At 44.6% G+C, this 9306-nt stretch overlaps 1 non-coding gene across 1 annotated transcript; it reads right to left on the bottom strand.

Moving 5' to 3' along the window:
- Window positions 1–8359: 8359 nt before the first annotated feature.
- Window positions 8360–8493, bottom strand: LOC147724336 (small nucleolar RNA SNORA69). Its single transcript, XR_015295516.1, has one exon. It is a non-coding gene; the product is annotated as a small nucleolar RNA SNORA69 (small nucleolar RNA).
- Between the last annotated feature and the right edge of the window lie 813 nt (window positions 8494–9306).

Below are 9306 nucleotides of genomic sequence, written 5' to 3'. Positions count from 1 at the left end.
TCATTTCTCTGTATGCTGCAGCATACAGAGAACAGGGAGAGTGGGAGAGGTTACTCGAGGGCAAGGGGGAGCGGCTTGCCCGCTGTTATTTTTAATAAGTTAATACTGTCTGTTTGGACAGCCTCTCAGCCTGCCCAAACAGACAGTATTAACAACAGTGGGGAAAGCCTCTCCCCCCTGCCCTTGAGTAACCCCTCCCACTCTCAGGCAAGAACTTCTGCTTTCTCGCAGTGCGAGAAGGCAGAAACAAATGGTAGTTCTCTACTATTTGTTTCTGCCTTCTCGCACGGCGAGAAAGCAGTGGGGCGGTGCCCAAACGCCCCCATGAAGGATCCGCCACTGTTGTATTTTCATCGCTGAGTGTATGTGTTGAGGATTGTCTGACAAGTGTGCATTTTCAGACGTGTGTGTTGTTCAGCGAGTATGTACCTTTATGTTTTTATGGGTATCTTTGAAAATGAGGTTCTGTAATTACTGTGTTTCTGTCTTGTATATGCACCTTTTCATGCTTGTATCCAATCTGTAATTTTAAATGTCTATATGTGTGCTCATGCTTGTGTGCATATGCTGATTTGTATGTCTAAATGTAAGTTTGAGTGTTTTTCTGTGTACAGATGTGTGCATGTGCATGTGCAATGCTGTTTACACTTCTCCAAGCATCTGAATGCATGCAAAAATGGGTATGGTTTTACTTTGAAATTGTGTGTACGTTTATTCGTCTCTTGATGTGTCTGTGTGCAAGCTTTTCTCTATATATGTGCAGACATGAGAGTGTATATTTGTATGTTTATATATTGTGTATTTGTTTGATTTTCACTTTATGTGTGTTTTTTAACTCTCACTTACAGATATCTATTTGCTGTTTGTTCTCAAAAGCCTATTGTGGACATAATCAAGACTTTCAGTTGGCTACAGGGGAGCTCATTGCGTACCGTTGGTTGGCTTTCTTGTAACGTTTATTTGCTTGCATCATATGCAATTCAATTGTTGAGTTTGTACATTCCGTGGATCATAGCTTTTTTAGCATCCTTATGAATCGATGACTTTTATTCTTCCACGGCTTATATTTAGTAAACTACTTCAGCACTTTATGATAATGCATGTATTTTATTGCTCTTTCAGTCTCTCTCTGTTTGCTGTTTCTTCCTTCACACCCGCATTCCGATGCACTGTGTTGCTTTCCTACCCCCTTACTGCTATTGTTGCTTCTGTTTTTAGATCAGAACTAGGCAGTACAGATGCGCTGTCTGCAAACCTACTGTATTCAAAAAGGACTTTGCTCCCGCCTGCTGCCTTCCCATTTGTACAGTGCAGTGTTGTTCTTTTTGGCTACTTCCTAAATAGTTCATGCAGCGATATTGCACTTCTGTTTCTTTACACAGGAGCACCTGCCAAGTACAATCTCCTTCCCCTTCCATTTTTCAAGTGTAGTTTGAGTGAACCCTTTTTCCTGTTTTCGGCACCCCAGTACTTTGGGTGCAGCTGCTTTGCTTTTGACCTGTGGCAGCGTCACACGCTTCAATGCGAGGCCGTGGGATCCCTCTGCTCTCCTCGCTTTGGTCTTTGTTTACCAGCCCGTGCACCTTCCTGGGCTTGCTTTTCCTGCTCTCCAGCTCTGTGGGCTCTCTGCAGCTTTGGCCACAGAGTGGCTCCAGCCCTCCCCAGAGAATGGTTCTTCACCCCACCCCCACCCCTCCCTCTGCTCTGCCTCCCCCTCTAATCCAAACTGCTGCCAGGCTCCAGCCTGAGCCAACTTCACAACTCCCCTCAAACATTAGAAAGCTGCAACTTGAATGGTTACCCCTCACTTCTACCCAGTGGCGGCTGATGACATTTGAAAGTGGAGGGGCGCAAAGTGATAATCATACTGCACCGCAGCGAGCGAGCGTAGCGAGCGAGCCCGAACCCCCTAAGGAGGGTTCGGGGGGATTTCCCCCCGCGAAAATTTTGAAAAAATAGTGGAAAAATGGTGCATTTTCAAGCAAATTTGAGAAAGTAGGAAGGTTAATAAAGCAATTGTGAAAGTGCAGGTATTACATTATTAAAGAGCTGTCATATAACATAGGTAGCTGCTTATTCAGTAGAACCACAGCCACAGAGCTTTCTAACAGCCTTCTGTGCTACCTTTCCATGAATCAAAACTTCAATTAGACAAAAACCTCTGATCTCTCTCTCTCGCTTGTGCAACTTAAATGTGGCATTCATCAGTGGTAAAAGCAAGAGCGTGAGGGCTGCACTGGTTTCTCTTAGGCCTAACACTGAAGGATTTGAGTTCCTCATGTAATGCAACTGGTGCTATGTAAAGCGCATTGATACCCTATATAAAACTCTATAAAAAAAATACAGACCAAATAAATAAGAGATCCAGAATGGAAGACCCCTCAACAGAATCACACACAGAGTGAACCTAATCTGCTTCTGGGCACGCAGCACGGTGCTCACAGTAACACCATAAACTGGGGCGTGGCAAGAAGGGCACGGTGGATGCACATGGAGGAGTGGGTCTTGACTGTGGTATATTAATATAAATTAAGTAAACATTTTACTTGAGAGCAGAAGCCGCAAAGCTGTCAGAAATAAATGAGCACGTGGACGGGACTGCACATAAACCACAGACCCAAACTGACAGCGTAAATCAAATTTATTTGGACAACAAATCTGCAGCTTTAGTTCAAGAACATACAGTATGGCAGCCAAGCCTCTCTATTACAACAACATACCCTAACTAATAACTCCCCCTGCTTTGAGTCACCCCAGAGTGCGAACAGTGCCCATAAAATTAATAAATACCCCAAGACATAATTTCTACATCGTCATCTTCCATCTCACAACCATGCTTCACTAACCCACCCCTCACGAGCCACAAACATATCAAAATGACACAAAAACATGCTCCGCTGTGCTTGCAGTGTATCTAGAAGTGGACAATCGGCCAGAATGTTACTTTGCAATAATGTTCATGCTAAGAGCATTCACTGAATTTTGGTGCAAGGATTCCACACTCAGGACACCTGCCCGTAGCTGTCCATATGCAGGAGGCTGCCTAAAGGAACCAGATGCTTCCTTCCCTCCAACCTGCACTAAATGTGGGTGTGTGGCTGTAGGTAAACTGCCTTCCTCTCTCTCTATTTCCACACTCTTTTGCTCTCCGAAACATAAATGTCCCACTCTACCTGTGCTGCTTCCCCTTATCCCTGTATCCTGTAGTGTACCAAGGGTTCAGTGAACCACAATGCCCGAAGGAAATCGGACCCTCGCCCCACTGACCACTGTCCCATAGTAAAAAACACAACCACTAACCGCAGTGAACATTCCCGTTCCCTCACCACTGGCGCTGCTGCACCTGTAGCACGTAAGGAATAGCCCTCTGAGTCCGCAGTTGAATGATGCATCCAAAGATCTCTCCTTTGATAACTTGGCATCGACTTCCACTCTAGATCACTCTTAGCATAGGAGCAGAGAAATATAGGTACAGGGGTATGCAAGGAGAGTAAGACACAGACATGATGGCACACGGACGTAGAGGCACAGGGACGTGGAGATACTGTGAAACAGAGGCACGGGCACTGAGAGTTGTAGGTACTGGAGGAATGGACATAGGGTGGAATAGAATTTCAGGCATAGCCGGCCATGCATTAATCCGGTCAGTCATGGGTCATTCCTGTTACAGACGCTGTGGGTAGGTAGACACAGGCTCTGTGAAGACGCTGACACTGTAGGCCACCGTTAGTAGTTTATTAGCAGTAGATCACAGATAACTTTTACACTGTACCCTCTTCAAATCTGCACATAACTTTGCATTTTTTATAAAAAATGGCAGTGTTGTTATTTTATTCTTTGTCAGCAAGCCTGCACTGTTCAGATTTTAAAACCTGGGGTTGTTTTTCATCCCAGGACAGTGAGACTCGGAGACGGACAGTCACAGGGAGACGCAGGGATCTTGGCATATGGGGATGCCGCTGCATGCAGTTTCCTTTGCACGCCGAAATTCATTTAAATCCCTTCCAATCAGGGTCTTTTAACGCCCTCATGTGGCCCTTTTGGCTCAGGGTCTTTCAAGGACGGCCGATCATCCCCTGAGCCAATCTGCAGCAAAGGGGTTAAGCAGGTCCCTGTGGGGCGTGAACGCCACACTGGACAACCTTGGCTTTCCACGTGCAAAAAACAATAAAACAAAATGGAAACAAAAGAAGAGAAGCCTGTGCTGTCATCACTCAGCGTGTTTGCTCTTCGGGTTGAGCTGATGTGTTGACAGCTCCTGATACTGAAGTGAGGGGCAGCTGAGGTGCGAAATTTCTCACGCTTGTGCCCGAGACATTGCGTGCCTCCCTGCTGTATAACGCGTTGTTTACAGTGTGAAGACCAGATATCAAAGTGTGCCATCACCCAGTTTCAGGGCACCTGTACAGCTTACAGGCGGTGGGAGTTGACGGCAGAATATGTACACGAAGTGAGGGTACCAGGGTTGGGCACGGTTCCAAAAGAACAATCTAAACAATGACAAATGTGCATCAGTTGGGCGGAACAAACTTTTGAAAAGCCTATTACAAGTGTGATTCCAAGGATGCATTTTTTTGCTGCCAAATAATGCACAACGTAGAGTTATGGCCAGTACTCTATTTAACAGTCAGGACTGGTGTTCTTATTTTAATGTCCATGAAGAAAATTGGGAAATTAATTGACAGCTTAACTTTTGCACCATTGTACCAAAACATATAAATGAAAAAAATCTGAAGTAGTACTTGGAACTGTTAAAATGACATGAAAATTGCTATCAATGCAGGTGGAGCCTGAATGGCCATGCATTAGTACAGAGAGGCTTGCACCAGTTACGATTTACCCCTCCACACCTTCCATAATATCGAAACCCAAATAAATAGGGGCCTTTTCCCAATCAAAAGTGAAAACAATGGACTGTCAATTTTAGAGGGGGTGTTTGTAAGGCGATCTTTTTGAAAACAGACTTTCTTTGTCACTGACTCCAGCAGTGGACTCAGGAGCAGCACAGCATGGGATATACACCAAAGGCCCCCGCCCCGTACATCAAAGAGGACAGGGATTGTTTTGCAGTCCTAAAAAAAAAACCTTAATTTATTTCAGTGCATGGCTGTCCATGCGGCTGCTGAGGTCCCAGTCACCAGCCTCTACTGTGCTATCTGTAGGGCTGGGTGGAGCCTGTTGTTCATGCTGGATTAATCCGAGTGGAGGCCCCCAGGTAGCTGATGCTAAAAAAAAACATAAGAGGCAGCAGGGGGTTCCTTTTGGCGATCACAGGTCACTCCTTGGCTGAGCAGGGACTGCTCCCTGAACATAAACATCACCAGACCTCCCTTAGCGTACCCAGAGCACCAATTGCTTATCTCATTAGCTGCCTTATGCTGAGGATGGTTTTGTTGATGTGTGCCAGCAGGGGTGAGACAGTGAGGGAGGGCAAGGGGTTAATGCAGTGTTAAAAACATTGTCCACAGTACGATAGTGTAGGATTAAAACCACTTACTGGCAAATGAGACAGAAACAAGCTCTTAGCGACACTGACAAGGCTGGAGCAAGACTACGGAAGTGGCGCTGTTAGCATGACCTTAATCCACAAAGCACCAAACGCCCCTCAAAATATTGGCACCCGGGGCCTGGGCCCAGCTCGCCCATGCTGAAGGCCGGCCCAGCTGGGGTGCATAAGTTTGCACGACACCATAGAGTACACCTCTGTTGAATAACTGGGAGTGAGCAGGGAGCAGCGTGCAATGGATAGAGGAAACTTGAGCATTCAATCCAGCAACGTTGTATGAACCCCCTCACCAGTAGTTTAACATCACTTCCAAAACCATTGCCTTTAATCCGATTTTTGTCTTTTTGAAACTTATGGAGCTGAAGCATATTTTCGTGTGCATTGTTTTCTTTAGTTTTATTGTGCACACTGTGAAGGCCATCCATTTCTTGCACTCTGCGAGCTTCACCAAAATCCACTAGAAGTGTCAAGGTGACCATCGGGCATAAAGTAGGTTTTTCAATCGTACTTGTTAGGTCTGGTGGCTTAGTGGTCTGATGTGTCCACTGTAGAGGCATGTTGTTGTTCTCGTGGTTACAGGTCCAAATCTGGGTTGGCCCACTCAGTCTTTCATCCTTCTGAGGTAGATAAAACAAGGACTGTTGGGGAACAATAAACATCTGCTATTCGGTGTCAAGATGCTCTTAGGTAAAGGTGCGCTTCACAAATAGACGTTATGTTACTTAGGCCGCCTGCTTGCAAAATATTTCAGTTCCTGTTGAGGTTCCCCTATGAGATATTGTGGGTGCTTCTGTCGGCACGTGCATAGGGTTAGTATATAAGGCCTTTTATCTGTAAGTTCCTCAAAATGTGCAAAATTAATCTGACAATCACTCTGCGTCTCCCCTGTCTTTTGAACGAAATCAAACAGAATAACCCACAAAACGCTTTGTGTGCTGTGTGCTCAGATTCGGGCAGACAAACAGTGAGTTGCGGAAGCCAGTATTACCTGCACCACAGGGTAAAAAAAAAACAAAGCACCCAGAATGAAATATTTTCCAGGCTAATATGAGTTATTGACATTTGTCTCCCAGCCATGGAGTTTCCGTCATCAGCAATTCTCCTCCCTTTTTCCACAAGGGTAGTTCAAACATGAAAGGCAAAATATCCTAGTTTCAGTGGTCTTCATTTCATTAACAAACCAGAAAGAGCCTCAATGTCTGCAAAGTCTCTTGAAATGCACATGTGCTTGTACTACAATGGCAAAGTTTTCAGATGAATGTATTGTGTTGACCAATAACAACCGGGCACTGATGTGCATTGTCAATTTAAATAAATGCGGAAAAATACTAGCTGTAGTGGCGCCTTTTGCGTGTGGCAAAAATAAATGTGGATAAATACAGAAAAAATGCCCAAAAAATAAATATGGATAAATACAGACGGAAATGGCCAAAAAATAAATACCATAAAACCGGGAGCCCTAATAATGATTCACGAAGGCATACAGAGGCAAAGGAGATGTGAGATTTTGTAATGTTAGGAGAGTGTGGATGGGAGGTACGGAGGTAAGAATTCATTTGAATGAGGAGGCATGTCAATGGAGATGATCACTGATCTGAGAAGTGCATTATTGAGGCATAGGATGCATGCAAAAGAAGCCACTGACGCAGGTTGGCACAGAACCTGCACATTGAAGAATGTGAGTTATAGAGACACAGGGTAAGTGGAGGATTAAATGACCCATCTCACTCGAACAACACACTGCAAATGGCCATCTGCAGTATACCATAGACATACGTTTTAAACTTGCAACTACTCTATCCCCAGTTTCTGTAACCGGTCAACACGTTTTGTGGTTGAACCTATCGAACTCAGCTGACAGGTCCAATAAAAACAAACAAGCCGCTCCTCCACTATCAAGCATTTCTCGGATTTCCTCTGTGGCTAACACCAACGCAGATTTAGTACTATGGTTTTTCATGAACCCAAATTGGGCGTCACCCAACAAACAGTTTTCTTCAATATATTCAGATAGCTATTCATTACTTTTTCCACCAATTTAACGGCAAAGGGAAGTCTGTACCAGAACAACTATCGTCCTATCTCCAGAGTATTGAGATTGTCATTTTTAGTAAGAGGCAGATTTCCTGTGCACTGGGAAAGCACCCTCAGAGAACATTATATTGAAAGTGTGCACAAGATGCTGGCCACTTGTGCTGGAATCATATGCATTATTTTTGGAGGACAAGGGTCTTCCAGAGCACCAGATTCAATTAATGGAATAAAATTCCTAAACTGTTCTTCAGATGGCACCTTAAAAAGCATGCTCTATTCGGTTTCCTAGAACTGGGATAAAGTACCAAATGGATTGATCTCTAAAAAAAAAAAAATCCATACAGGAATTAAAGTGACAGTGTGATGACCGAATACACCTTTGAGGTAAAATAATCCAATGTAAATTCTAATGGAAACACTCCCTGGAGAGTGGTGTCATGCAAACAAAAAGCTCACATTTAACTCATCTGGTTAGAACCAAAGGCTCCAAGTAGATTTGAAAGACTTGAAACAATACACCACACAGTTAAACAAAACCTAAACAGGGTCACCTTTGCATAACCTAGGTTTTCATCTTTATTTGTAGCTCCACAAGTACATCTCATCTTGTCAGTCCAGCATCCTCTACCCAAAGTTCAAACTCAAAAAACCCGATCGTTCAACGACTTACTTAAGCGTTGAGTCACCTTTCAACCAAGCTGACAACCAAATCAGTCACATTGACAAATGTAATCTTCAGCAACATAATCTGAACATCTACCGCCTCGCTTTACTTAAACCATTTAAATATACAAAACAAGTTAAGATGGCGTCAGGAATTTCTGTAGATGTTAAAAACGAAAGATTTCATCTATGTAAAAATGAAATCAGAAAAATGTTTTAACAACTTTACTCTCAGCCGGATTAATGGCAACGCTACCACAAGATGAAGCGCTGTAATTGCAACCTGCTTTTGTGCTAAAATACATACGACAATAACAGTGCAAACAGATGCATTTAAGGGTCTTCTGTAATTTTAAAGCTAATATTTTCTAAAAACTTGAAGCGAGGTCTCCTCATTTTTTGAGTCTCAGCAACCTGCCCCCCCTACCTTTGATTCTATGTTGCTATGTTAGTGGTCGGAGTCGGACTTCTTGGTGGAACAGCCTGTAATTAGTCACAGACTCGGGCTCTGTTCCTTCCTGTCTTTGCTGCTTCCCCAGAGAACAGCAATCTCCTCGAGTCTGCAATGTGTGTCGTCGGAAGTTCGAAGCTTCCCGCCTGCCTGCAGCCTCTACCCCACCCCTTCTCAACTCGTCATAGGGCAGGTACCACCCCCTGTGACGAATTGGGAAAGGGTGGGGTTACCATCATCTCCACTCCTTGACTGACGTGGATCCCCGGTGCTACAGGCCTTCAACCTGAAGCGCCCGGGGCAAACTCTATTCACACGTCATCAGGGGGTGGAGACTGGAGCTCGAGTGTATGTATTTGCCGAGCTGATGACCTCACAGGCCTCAGGGCTGTGAGCTCTTCCGCCGGCAAATACATTAGACTGAAGCTCCCGGGCCCGCCCTCAGGCAGAAAGTTAAGGAATGTATCGGACTCGCTGGCAGTGTCAGCACATCAACAGCCCTGCTCCCAAGAAACGTGTGTAAATAAATTATTTTTATAATAATAGATTTACAGATTTTTTTTTTACTTTAGCAATGCCGACGCTGGGGGGATGAAAACAAAGGGGGCGGAGCCCCGACGCCCTTTATCAGAAACCGCCCCTGCTTCTACCT

The sequence above is a fragment of the Lissotriton vulgaris genome, chromosome 4_1 (genome assembly GCF_964263255.1).
Source record: "Lissotriton vulgaris chromosome 4_1, aLisVul1.2, whole genome shotgun sequence".
In the NCBI taxonomy this organism is placed as follows: domain Eukaryota; kingdom Metazoa; phylum Chordata; class Amphibia; order Caudata; family Salamandridae; genus Lissotriton; species Lissotriton vulgaris.
Note: the sequence above shows the minus strand (reverse complement) of the source record. Positions and strands in the feature narration are given on the sequence as shown.